Genomic DNA, 14,214 nt, shown 5'->3' on the forward strand with positions numbered 1-14,214 from the left:
TCCGTCCTTCTGAACTTGTTCCACCTTCCCGTCACGGACTCCAGGATGCCCACCCCCCCCTCCCGTATGCTGCCTCCTTCGGCGCGGGACGCGCCTTGCGGGAGGGGGGAGTAATGTCACATTCACCGTCTGTCATCGTCCTGTCTGCACTACACTTCCCAGAGTCCTCAGTCATCATCACCTGCACCTGGTCCTCATCACCATCATCATCACTGTCACCTGTTGTTTCTGTCATTTCCCTGTGTATTTAAGTTCCTCTGTTTCAGTCTTCAGTGTCGGTCAATGTTTGTGGTAATGTTTGTGCACTAGCACACTGTACTGCTTGTTTTCATGTTGGGAAAATTAAACCTTTGTTATTATTTGTACTTCGACTTCGCGCCTCCATCTTCATCTTCAACCTAGAAAGCGTTACAACAATAGTTAGTATAATATAATGCAAGTAATAAAAAGTAGTATAAAATAATTGTACATTTTCAATAACTTTTCTGTGAATAAATTTGATGTTTATAAGAGATATATGTCTTTAAAACTTGAGTTTAAAGTTTTTTAGGATGGGGTCCCTCACACTAGGATGATCACATTTGGGGGTCCATGGAAATTCGAAAGATTACCCTAATATGCCTTCAACACATATTGAAACAAACTATAACTTGAGAAATTATAAAACGTTAAATTATATTAAAAGATACATTAAACTTACTCTGTTTGTAAATGAAAAATATATGTGCTGGAAATTAACAAATTACAGTCTAGCACGAGTATTGGGATATTTCATAATTTTCTGATTTATTTTTTGTTCCTCTACTTTCTCAATATTCAAGGAAACTTCATTAGACAGCTCTGTCTGCACAAAGTCATTTGAGTAATGAAGAAAGATGATTTCGTTTGTTTTTCACCATCCAAGAAGGTTTGGTCTTAGTCATGTAAATCAATTGTAAATGCTCTGTGTCCTGAACAAGTTGATTGTGTACTTTTTTTTTTTTTTTTTTTTTTTCTCAATTGTATTTATGTAATAACTTGCCAGTCGAAGATTTTTTTGCTCCTCTGTTCTATTTTGAATGTCCAGGAACCTTCACTGATTACACCTCCTCAGCCACAAGACAGCAATGACGACAGAGACAGTCTAGTGACTGGTGCACCCTCTCGCAAGGTCAATACTCTGTCATGATTTTACCATGCTGTGGAAAACCAATTAACGTGTTGCTTATATTACTGTGATTACTGATTTATTTGATATTTCTGTTTTAATTTATCGTCTTTTATTTGTATATTCTATTACATAGAGGTCATATATGGAGAGTTCTATCCAGATATCTGATTGTGATTTGAGTAATGAAGAAAAAGATGATTTTGTTTGCATTTCACCATCACAGAAGGTTTGGCAGGATTTTACCATGCTGTAGAAAAGGTTCTCCATATTGTTGTGATTATTATCTGATATTTATTTTGCCATCATTATTGGTTATTTGTACATTGTATTATCTAGAAGCCATCTGTGGACAGTCCGATCCAGATATCCAAAATTGATTTGACTAATGAGGGAGATATTTTGAAGTGCATTTCTCCCTCAAAGAAGGTTAGTGCCTCCATGAATACAACAATTTTATTTTGGAGGTTTTTACCCCAATTGTGTAAAAGTCTCTGAGATGCTGAGATGCTTTTCAAAATATTTATACATAATGACTGCATCAAATTTGGATTGCATGTTCAAAATATACCCATATAACAAAAATATATATATGTACCGTAAAAAAAATGAATGGACTGATTAATTATAATTGTCTTGAGAAAATGTAGCATTAAAGTATATAAACACATACCATTAAATGTTTAGAGGCACTCATTTTTTTAATTAAGTGAAATGATTTTACAATAGATATTAATCTTTGTTTTCCATTTTGGTATTTTTCTGTTGTTGTTGCTGTTTTTATCATCCTGAAACACACACACATGTGTGTGTGTGTGTGTGTGTGTGTTGTTTTTGCCCCCACAGGACACTGGCAAACACAGTGACACTACGTCGGACAACGGGAATGCTGATGCTGACCTCTTTTTTAGACAAAAACTGCCAAGACATCCATGTTTTTTTTTTATCAATAGCCAAACCTGGATTGACCTAAGAAAAAAACAAAATCAATATCAATTCAGAGATCTTCAATGGACAAATGTTATTGCCAAAGGCATACAGTCAGTGCACCCCTACTGTAGCATTGCCTTCAAAAGACACCACGTCAAGATCAAGGGGTCCAAACAAAGGGGACCTCTTTTCCACTGTCTGGGGTACTGCACATTTGCAGACTGTCCTGTCTGTGTTGAGGTCACTGTAACTGATGAGAGTACCCTAAAAGCAGCAGTCACATTTCAGGGAGATGAAGTGTGCCACAGCCTGGAAGAACTAAGACGGCGACCTGTGCGGGCTGATGAAAGGCATAATTTTGCCAAGCAGTTAGAATCCATACTCCCAAGGGCTCTACATTAGCAAAATCTTGAAGAAATCGACAGCATGGTGTTCGAGTCAGGATGTAGAGATAATGCCCCTACACCTGCCGTGCTGAAAAATATAGCATGGAACAGCAGGAAAAAAAATCGCCGGCATCCAAATGAAGTTTTGAGTCTTGAGAAGATGGTGGAGGAGAGAATCGATTCTGGAAAAATTCTCCAGAAGGTGCTCCTGCATCCTCGAGGAGTGATGCTGTGGTCACAAAGATCAATACGACTGTTCCACCAGCGATGTAAAACAGATATTGTGTACATTGATGCCACAGGAAGCATCATACAAAAAAAAAGGGAAAATCAGCTCCATTTTACATCTATGAGCTGGTTGTAAGACATCCAATTAAGGGTGCTTCTCCAGTTCCTGTGGCAACGTATGTAACTTGTGACCACACCACCTCTTCTGTGACCTATTTTTTGGAATCATTCCAAACAGACTACTATCGATTGTTTGGAAAAACTTCACCGGGGAGACCAGTAATGATCATGTGTGATGGGTCCCTCGTTCTACTTCAGGCTGTTTCCCTTACTTTCTGCAAAGTATCTCTGGGCCAGCTGCTCCAAATGTACTACGAAGTAGTCACTGGAAAGTTGAGGGATGAGGAATTGAATATGCCAATTCTGCATCGTTGCTTGAGCCATGTAATGAAGAATGCCAAAGTCTTCTGTAAGAAACAGTAAGTGTGCACTAATACACCTGCGAATTTGCCTAATTTGCTTAAATTTCATAAGCAATAGATCACACACCATATACTCTGTACTTATTAAATCGTAACTTATTAAACATCTGTACAATACAATACTTGAAAAAGTATTTCTGAAAATGTATATGCTAAAATTTATGTTTTTGCAGTTCCCCCCAAAACTACCGGCTGTCCATGCATGTTTTTGGCTTGTTGACATCTGCAGCTACATTGCTAGAGATGGAAGACATCCTAATTAGCATGGCAGTTGTCTTTTCAAGCCCCCAGAGCGGCGATAATGTGGAGAAGCATTTCCGCAATCTCCAGAGCAAGATGTTGAACATAGACATTTCTGGAGATATGACAGACATTACAGATGAGGATGTAGAGGAGGGTTTTTTTTATAGTGTGAGTATTATAATGATTTTTTTGTTAAAGTTGAATTTCTTTTATTTCTGTGGAACTATCAGCACAAATGGAGACAATAGTAATTACTAATTATGAAAAATATTATAAATAAAAACATAATTATTGATTTCAAAGAGCTATTCAACATAAGAGAAGATAGATATTTAAAAATAAACATGTCAACTTTTAACATGGGATAATTGTGATCAATTGTCAGCTCGACATGGGACCCAAACCTTTTCAGAGGCACTTTGTACACGATGAGGGGGAGCCAAATGAATACCATTCTGCCACATTCATGCCCAGTCTGGTAAAGTACTTCTTGCCTCAAGCTCCTCTCTGGTCTGCACTAATGCTCGGTGAGTGTACTATGATTTATGTTTCACTAAGTACCATGTCAAGTTGTCTATTTGTCATTTGTACAGCTTACATATGGGACACTTAGCAATGAATGGGAGTCTGCTCACTGCAGAGCCAATGGTTGGAGCTTAATGTCCAGGGATCAAGATCAACCTGTTTGAACCATCTGGGTCTGCAGTGAGCAACACTTGCATTGAATCACTTGTGTCGAGGCTCATGCCACACTAACAAAGACATATCAGAACAAATATTTAACAATTTGCATGAATGAATGAATGAATGAATGAATGCAACTAACCTTAAACCATACCAAACCCTAATCCTAATCCTATAATACGCACATGTAGTTTATTAATATTACTCAATCATTAAATGTATAATTACAGTGTAACAAACACAACTTGAAATAAAGTGTATCTATTTTTTTTCATTTAAATAATCAAAAAAAATAAAAAAAAAAAATAAAAAATGTATAGTCTGAAAATACAAGTATTTAAACCAATTCAATGTATTTCAGGAGATTTGGGCCGCCATGGAAGAGGTCCTGCATACCAAAATCTCTCAAAGAAATTTGAGCAATGTAGTCAGTTGGACACACAGGTCTGTATTTCATTGTTTGTACAATGCCTCTGATCTTTAATACCTCTTTGACCGTTTTCAAAACAGCAATGTATGTTTTGTACATTTTGTTTTTTAGAATTACACCAATGACAACAAAACACAAGGCATTATGGAGAAAAGCCAGTGGGACCTGAAACGTGTGCGCTTTCAAAGACGCCGCTTCACACGGCTGGATGATTTCGTCCATATTTATCAAAAATCCCATAATGCCCTGCTGAAGGAGTTTTCAGACTCTACTCGCAAGAAAAAAGTTAGAGTAATAATTTGTCTCCAAAATATTTAATTTATGGCTTTCTGCAACTATTAAGTAATCATGTTTTCAATAATGTTTCCAAACATATTTGTAAATGTAGACACATAGGGTAGATGTTGAGCGTTGGAAACAAAGAAGGCGGTCCAAGAAAGGAATTTATGTATCGCCACTACAAAAGGTCTTCCCCTTCAAGAAAGCCAAAAAGGTAGGATGAAATTAATATATTCTATAACTTAGTATGATACAGTCCAAACCACACAATAACATTTCTTATGAAATACATAATTTACTGTTTTTATTTTTAATATAGCCCACAGTTCTGACCAAGAAAACTGGACCACAGGCAGCAAACAAAGAAGAAAATGTTTGCAGGCAAAACTTGGTAAGTACAATAGACTATTCAAGCCTTTTAGTTGTAGAATTTTGATTCATCCCAGTGACTTGAGTGCTTTGAATGTGTTCATCCAAAGGATTATTTCCAGTACTAGCTAACGTTGTCCGTTGTACAAATTTAATACAGGCGGCAACAAATTAGCGCCTTTTGTTTTCTGAGTGAGTAGTTTTAGTAATTTGTACTGCAATGCAAAAGGTCTTAAAGGTGGTATCAGTGATTTCAGGCCCCAAAATGTTTTATCACATTAATCTAATCTTTCCTAATGATCCGCTAGCTGCCCACACCATAAGCATGCCGTCAAAAAAACGTGTCTCTGTAGGCAGCCTAGGCTCTGAGATCTGCACACAAAAACAATTGGTTTCACCAACCACTCAAAACCAAAACAAATAGTTTTCCAGCCAATCACCGACAGGGGGAGGGTGTTGTGAGCATGCTTATTGGGCGGGCAGCTAGTGGATCGTTAGGAAAGATTAGATGAATGTGATATAAAAAGAAATTGGGCCTGAAATCACTGATACCATCTTTAAGGTATATATACTGTATTAAGATTTGTACATCTATTTTCTATTAACCACAGAGAGAGAGAGAGAGAGAGAGAGAGAGAGAGAGAGAGAGAGAGAGAGAGAGAGAGAGAGAGAGAGAGAGAGAGAGAGAGAGAGAGAGAGAGAGAGAGAGAGAGAGAGAGAGAGAGAGAGAGAGAGAGAGAGAGAGAGAGAGAGAGAGAGAGAGAGAGAGAGAGAGAGAGAGAGAGAGAGAGAGAGAGACTGTCAGTAATATCATTACGTTGTTAAAATGTATGTTGTATGACTTGTTTAGACTGCAGTGGAAGGATATGACACGTCAGTGATGGAAGAAAATTTACATACAGACACCCAATCTGATGAAAATAAAGGTGAAAAGGTATGAATACAGTATTGACACTTAACAATTATTAACTACATGGTATAAAATTATTGGACTGCACATGCATATATAATTGCATACATTAATTAATTACTTGTTCATACCTTAAAAACATTACACAGCCTATAAGCAAGATTGTTCAAAATGTTAGTGGTGTTTATACACAAGTAAAGTGAGAAAAAAAATCCTAATGCAAATACGTTAGATCGCATGAGTGCTGTTATTTAAATGCAGGCCATGGTGCTGACCCCGGCAGATGAACTACTAACAACAACAACCCCAGAGAAAAGTCTGGAAGGAGAACTCTTGGTCAGTGTTGTAGTCCATTGAAAACCAATTCTTGTCCTTTAGCATCACAATTTATATAACAAGATTTAGGAACTCTAATCTATCCTTTTATCAAAGTGTGATAATGCTAATTTTTTTCTGAGATGAAGTGAAAGCAGACTTTAAAAACTGTATCCATAGGTGAATACCATGTCTATTTTTGTGTGTGTGCCTTGTTTAGATGGCAGTGGAAGCATGTGCCACATCACCAAAGGAAACATCAGTAGATATACTGATCCAATCTGCTGACACAAAAGACCAAAAGGTATTAATGCATTTATATTCTATTTATGAAATTCAACAATTTTCAACTGCAGTAATAAAAATCTGCTAGATGTCATCATGCTTTTAATTATTGTTATGACTGTAGGTGTATCAAATGACAGAACTTAACATTTTCTTTATTGGTGTTATAAATTCATCATACTTGATTATAAATTTTAAACATCATAAAATGTGTTAATATTATGTAACTCCTAGTAATGAATAGAAAGTAAAAATACTTTAATTTCAAAAAAAAGAAAAAAAGAAAAAGATTACTTTCTAGCAATCAAACACAAGATATTGTGACAGATTATAAATGTCAAACTGGTCTGGGCATAATGGTTACTATGGTGTACTTTCAGGCATTTTCACCAAAATGTTATTGTTTCGAGTGTGAACTTGTGACAATATGTCTTTTTTTATTCCTTTTAAACTGACATTAACAAAAAACAATCCTCTGCCTCAGGATGTTGGCCCTTTGCAAAATCAGCATCACCTAAAAATGCGAAGCAATATCAACCTTGGTCCATGCTGGCATGGGAAGAACCCCAATGAAAAACTGCCTCCATGCAGACTTTATAGAACACAGCAAGCCCCCAAAGGCAGTGCCATTACCTCCATTCTGCACCCCCAACATTGGCTCAGCAGTGATGAGATCGATTTTGCGTCTCACCTTCTTGCAAGGGAGTACAATGACATTGATGGTTTTCAGTCATCTCTTTTGTTTAGTGTTTTACATAGTGGAGGGATTGTGGGTACTCCGACCAGGCCATTTGTCCAAATTTTACACACAGGGGGAAATCACTGGGTGACAGCAAGCAACCTCTTTGCTGGTAAAAATGAGGTTTGCATTTATGACAGCCTCTCAACAATTTTAGACACCAATACTGAACAGGCCTTATCATGGATGTTAAGACCAAAGGAAGACCAATTTATGGTCATGTTTCCTTCTGTTCAGCAGCAAACCAACGGCAGCAACTGTGGTTTGCTTGCAATTGGATTTGCATATGCACTATGCAGCAACATTAGACCTGAGAACTGTCGGTTCCGTGAAGGTCAGATGAGGCCAGATTTCCTCAAGTGTTTCAGAACAGGGAAGATTGAATTCAAAATACAGCCAACACTGTCAGTGTCTATTGTGTGTGCAGGACGGCACACAATAAAGAAATGATGGTGCAGTGTTCATTGTGCCATGGCTGGTATCATCCCACCTGTTTAAACATACCCTCAAATGCCATTTTTGGCATGGATGATTGGCACTGTCAAAATTGTAATGATGCATCACTACTCAACCAGGAATGATTATGAGGACTGAAAGATCTCATAAAATGGAGAAAAGGTTTCAGAAAAATGTACATAGACACGCAGCATTGTAATGTTTCTGGGATTCTGTGACCTTTGTTTATAGTTTTGTCTTGTTTCTATTTTCTCTACTCGGACTGGATTTCCTCCATGTGTGTATTGTTTTCTAATTAGCCTATTTTTTTTAATCCATTCCGTTTACTCTCTTCATTGTCAAGTTCTGTTCCTTGTGTACTGTAATGTATATATTTTTTCTAAGTCCTTTATGTTCTTTGTCTTTTTTTTTTTACATTAAAGTACATATTTAAATCCTACAGTGAATATACAAAGTACAGACAGAACAGCATGTTTTATCACTGTACACGTTTTGTAGTACCCCAAAATCCAAAAGTAAAGGGTTTGTATATGACTTGCACACTGGCTGTTTTTTTTTTTACACTTAGGTTTTTTTTATTACTGTAAAGCATGTATGGTAAATAATGTAAATAATGTGATATATCTCCAAAATGAAATGAGGTGAGGTTTTTATAGGCATCTAAAGTCAAATAATGATACATATCTCCAAAATGCTGCAGTAAAATGGTTTGATATGAGGTGTGTATGCTGTATGGGACGTCCCCTATAAGAACTGGCCATTCTTTTCCTCTACTTATTAGAAATGAGGTTTTTATAGGTGTTTAAAGTAGAATAGTGGCATATATCTCCAAAATGCTGCAGTAAAATGGTTTGATATGAGGTGTGTATACTGTATGGGACGTCCCCTATAAGGACTGGCCATTCTTTTCCTCTACTTATTAGAAATTAGGTTCTTATAGGTGTTTAAAGTAGAATAAAGTGACATATCTCCAAAATGCTGCAGTAAAATGGTTTGATATGAGGTGTGTATACAGTATGGGATGTCCCCTATAAGAACTGGCCATTCTTTTCCTCTACTTATTAGAAATGAGGTTTTTATAGGTGTTTAAAGTAGAACAGTGGCATATATCTCCAAAATGCTGCAGTAAAATGGTTTGATATGAGGTGTGTATACTGTATGGGACGTCCCCTATAAGGACTGGCCATTCTTTTCCTCTACTTATTAGAAATGAGGTTCTTATAGGTGTTTAAAGTAGAATAGTGGCATATATCTCCAAAATGCTGCAGTAAAATGGTTTGATATGAGGTGTGTATACTGTATGGGACGTCCCCTATAAGGACTGGCCATTCTTTTTCTCTACTTATTAGAAATGAGGTTTTTATAGGTGTTTAAAGTAGAATAATGGCACATATCTCCAAAATGCTGCAGTAAAATGGTTTGATATGAGGTGTGTATATTGTATGGGACGTCCCCTATAAGAACCGGCCATTCTTTTCCTCTACTTATTAGAAATGAGGTTTTTATAGGCATCTAAAGTTGAATAAAGTGACATATTTCCAAAATGCTGCAGTAAAATGGTTTAATATGAGGTGTGTATGCTGTATGGGACGTCCCCTATAAGAACTGGCCATTCTTTTCCTCTACTTATTAGAAATTAGGTTTTTATAGGTGTTTAAAGTAGAATAAAGTGACATATCTCCAAAATGCTGCAGTAAAATGGTTTGATATGAGGTGTATACTGTATGGGACGTCGCCTATAAGGACTGGCCATTCTTTTCCTCTACTTATTAGAAATTAGGTTTTTATAGGTGTTTAAAGTAGAATAGCGGCATATATCTCCAAAATGCTGCAGTAAAATGGTTTGATATGAGGTGTGTATACAGAATGGGATGTCCCCTATAAGAACTGGCCATTCTTTTCCTCTACTTATTAGAAATGAGGTTTTTATAGGTGTTTAAAGTAGAATAAAGTGACATATATCCAAAATGCTGCAGTAAAATGGTTTGATATGAGGTGTGTATACTGTATGGGACGTCCCCTATAAGAACTGGCCATTCTTTTCCTCTACTTATTAGAAATGAGGTTTTTATAGATGTTTAAAGTAGAATAAAGTGACATATCTCCAAAATGCTGCAGTAAAATGGTTTGATATGAGGTGTGTATACTGTATGGGACGTCCCCTATAAGAACTGGCCATTCTTTTCTTCTACTTATTAGAAATGAGGTTTTTATAGATGTTTAAAGTAGAATAAAGTGACATATCTCCAAAATGCTGCAGTAAAATGGTTTGATATGAGGTGTGTATACTGTATGGGACGTCCCCTATAAGAACTGGCAATTCTTTTCCTCTACTTATTAGAAATGAGGTTTTTATAGATGTTTAAAGTAGAATAAAGTGACATATCTCCAAAATGCTGCAGTAAAATGGTTTGATATGAGGTGTGTATACAGTATGGGACGTCCCCTATAAGAACTGGCCATTCTTTTTCTCTACTTATTAAAAATTAGGTTTTTATAGGTGTTTAAAGTAGAATAATGGTATATATCTCCAAAATGCTACAGTAAAATGGTTTGATATGAGGTGTGTATACAGTATAGGACGTCCCCTATAAGAACTGGCCATTCTTTTCCTCTACTTATTAAAAATTAGGTTTTTATAGGTGTTTAAAGTAGAATAGTGGCATATATCTCCAAAATGCTGCAGTAAAATGGTTTGATATGAGGTGTGCATACTGTATGGGACGTCCCCTATAAGAACCGGCAATTCTTTTCTTCTACTTATTAGAAATGAGGTTTTTATAGGTGTTTAAAGTAGAATAAAGTGACATATCTCCAAAATGCTGCAGTAAAATGGTTTGATATGAGGTGTGTATACAGTATGGGACGTCCCCTATAAGAACTGGCCATTCTTTTCCTCTACTTATTAAAAAGTAGGTTTTTATAGGTGTTTAAAGTAGAATAATGGTATATATCTCCAAAATGCTGCAGTAAAATGGTTTGATATGAGGTGCGTATACTGTATGGGACGTCCCCTATAAGAACTGGCCATTCTTTTCCTCTACTTATTAAAAATTAGGTTTTTATAGGTGTTTAAAGTAGAATAGTGGCATATATCTCCAAAATGCTGCAGTAAAATGGTTTGATATGAGGTGTGTATACTGTATGGGACGTCCCCTATAAGAACTGGCCATTCTTTTTCTCTACTTATTAGAAATTAGGTTTTTATAGGTGTTTAAAGTAGAATAATGGCATATATCTCCAAAATGCTGCAGTAAAATGGTTTGATATGAGGTGTGTATACTGTATGGGACGTCCCCTATAAGGACTACCCATTCTTTTCTCCTAATTATTTGAAATGAGGTTTTTATAGGTGTTTAAAGTAGAATAAAGTGACATATCTCCAAAATGCTGCAGTAAAATGGTTTGATATGAGGTGTGTATACAGTATGGGACGTCCCCTATAAGAACTGGCCATTCTTTTCCTCTACTTATTAGAAATTAGGTTTTTATAGGCGTCTAAAGTAGAATAAAGTGACATATTTCCAAAATGCTGCAGTAAAATGGTTTGATATGAGGTGTGTATACTGTATGGGACGTCCCCTATAAGAACTGGCCATTCTTTTCCTCTACTTATTAGAAATGAGGTTTTTATAGGTGTTTAAAGTAGAATAAAGTGACATATTTCCAAAATGCTGCAGTAAAATGGTTTGATATGAGGTGTGTATACTGTATGGGACGTCCCCTATAAGGACTACCCATTCTTTTCTCCTAATTATTTGAAATGAGGTTTTTATAGGTGTTTAAAGTAGAATAAAGTGACATATCTCCAAAATGCTGCAGTAAAATGGTTTGATATGAGGTGTGTATACAGGATGGGACGTCCCCTATAAGAACTGGCCATTCTTTTCTTCTACTTATTAGAAATTAGGTTTTTATAGGTGTTTAAAGTTGAATAAAGTGACATCTCCAAAATGCTACAGTAAAATGGTTTGATATGAGGTGTGTATACAGTATGGGACGTCCCCTATAAGAACTGGCCATTCTTTTCCTCTACTTATTAGAAATTAGGTTTTTATAGGCGTCTAAAGTAGAATAAAGTGACATATTTCCAAAATGCTGCAGTAAAATGGTTTGATATGAGGTGTGTATACAGTATGGGACGTCCCCTATAAGAACTGGCCATTCTTTTCCTCTACTTATTAAAAATGAGGTTTTTATAGGTGTTTAAAGTAGAATAGTGGCATATATCTCCAAAATGCTGCAGTAAAATGGTTTGATATGAGGTGTGTATACTGTATGGGACGTCCCCTATAAGAACTGGCCATTCTTTTTCTCTACTTATTAGAAATTAGGTTTTTATAGGTGTTTAAAGTAGAATAAAGTGACATATCTCCAAAATGCTGCAGTAAAATGGTTTGATATGAGGTGTGTATACTGTATGGGACGTCCCCTATAAGAACTGGCCATTCTTTTTCTCTACTTATTAGAAATTAGGTTTTTATAGGTGTTTAAAGTAGAATAAAGTGACATATTTCCAAAATGCTGCAGTAAAATGGTTTGATATGAGGTGTGTATACTGTATGGGACGTCCCCTATAAGAACTGGCCATTCTTTTCCTCTACTTATTAGAAATTAGGTTTTTATAGGTGTTTAAAGTAGAATAAAGTGACATATCTCCAAAATGCTGCAGTAAAATGGTTTGATATGAGGTGTGTATACTGTATGGGACGTCCCCTATAAGGACTGGCCATTCTTTTCCTCTACTTATTAGAAATGAGGTTTTTATAGGTGTTTAAAGTAGAATAGTGGCATATATCTCCAAAATGCTGCAGTAAAATGGTTTGATATGAGGTGTGTATACAGTATGGGACGTCCCCTATAAGAACTGGCCATTCTTTTCCTCTACTTATTAGAAATGAGGTTTTTATAGGCATCTAAAGTAGAATAAAGTGACATATCCCCAAAATGCTGCAGTAAAATGGTTTAATATGAGGTGTGTATACAGGATGGGACGTCCCCTAAAAGAACTGGCCATTCTTTTCTTCTACTTATTAGATATTAGGTTTTTATAGGTGTTTAAAGTTGAATAAAGTGACATATCTCCAAAATGCTGCAGTAAAATGGTTTGATATGAGGTGTGTATACAGTATGGGGCGTCCCCTATAAGAACTGGCCATTCTTTTCCTCTACTTATTAGAAATTAGGTTTTTATAGGCGTCTAAAGTAGAATAAAGTGACATATTTCCAAAATGCTGCAATAAAATGGTTTGATATGAGGTGTGTATACAGTATGGGACGTCCCCGAACTGGCCATTCTTTTCCTCTACTTATTAGAAATTAGGTTTTTATAGGCGTCTAAAGTAGAATAAAGTGACATATCTCCAAAATGCTGTAGTAAAATGGTTTGATATGAGGTGTGTATACAGTATGGGACGTCCCCTATAAGAACTGGCCATTCTTTTCCTCTACTTATTCAAAATTAGGTTTTTATAGGTGTTTAAAGTAGAATAGTGGCATATATCTCCAAAATGCTGCAGTAAAATGGTTTGATATGAGGTGTGTATACTGTATGGGACGTCCCCTATAAGAACTGGCCATTCTTTTTCTCTACTTATTAGAAATTAGGTTTTTATAGGTGTTTAAAGTAGAATAAAGTGACATATTTCCAAAATGCTGCAGTAAAATGGTTTGATATGAGGTGTGTATACTGTATGGGACGTCCCCTATAAGGACTGGCCATTCTTTTCCTCTACTTATTAGAAATTAGGTTTTTATAGGTGTTTAAAGTAGAATAATGGCATATATCTCCAAAATGCTGCAGTAAAATGGTTTGATATGAGGTGTGTATACTGTATGGGACGTCCCTTATAAGAACTGCCAATTCTTTTCCTCTACTTATTAGAAATGAGGTTTTTATAGTTGTTTAAAGTAGAATAAAGTGACATATCTCCAAAATGCTGCAGTAAAATTGTTTGATATGAGGTGTGTATACAGTATGGGACGTCCCCGAACTGGCCATTCTTTTCCTCTACTTATTAGAAATTAGGTTTTTATAGGCGTCTAAAGTAGAATAAAGTGACATATCTCCAAAATGCTGCAGTAAAATGGTTGGATATGAGGTGTGTATACTGTATGGAAACGTCCCCTATAAGGACTGCCCATTCTTTTCTCCTACTTATTTGAAATTAGGTTTTTATAGGTGTTTAAAGCAGAATAAAGTGACATATCTCCAAAATGCTGCAGTAAAATGGTTTGATATGAGGTGTGTATACAGTATGGGACGTCCCCTATAAGAACTGGCCATTCTTTTCTTCTACTTATTAGAAATTAGGTTTTTATAGATGTTTAA

At 36.0% G+C, this 14,214-nt stretch overlaps 1 long non-coding RNA gene across 2 annotated transcripts in view; it reads left to right on the forward strand.

The window, feature by feature from the left end:
* Positions 1-14,214, forward strand: part of LOC307174254 — a 59,782-nt gene that overhangs the window by 21,693 nt on the left and 23,875 nt on the right. The gene's annotated exons all lie outside the window — the stretch shown is intronic.

Source organism: Squalius cephalus (genome assembly GCF_949319135.1).
Source record: "Squalius cephalus genome assembly, chromosome: 16".
Lineage (NCBI taxonomy): Eukaryota > Metazoa > Chordata > Actinopteri > Cypriniformes > Leuciscidae > Squalius > Squalius cephalus.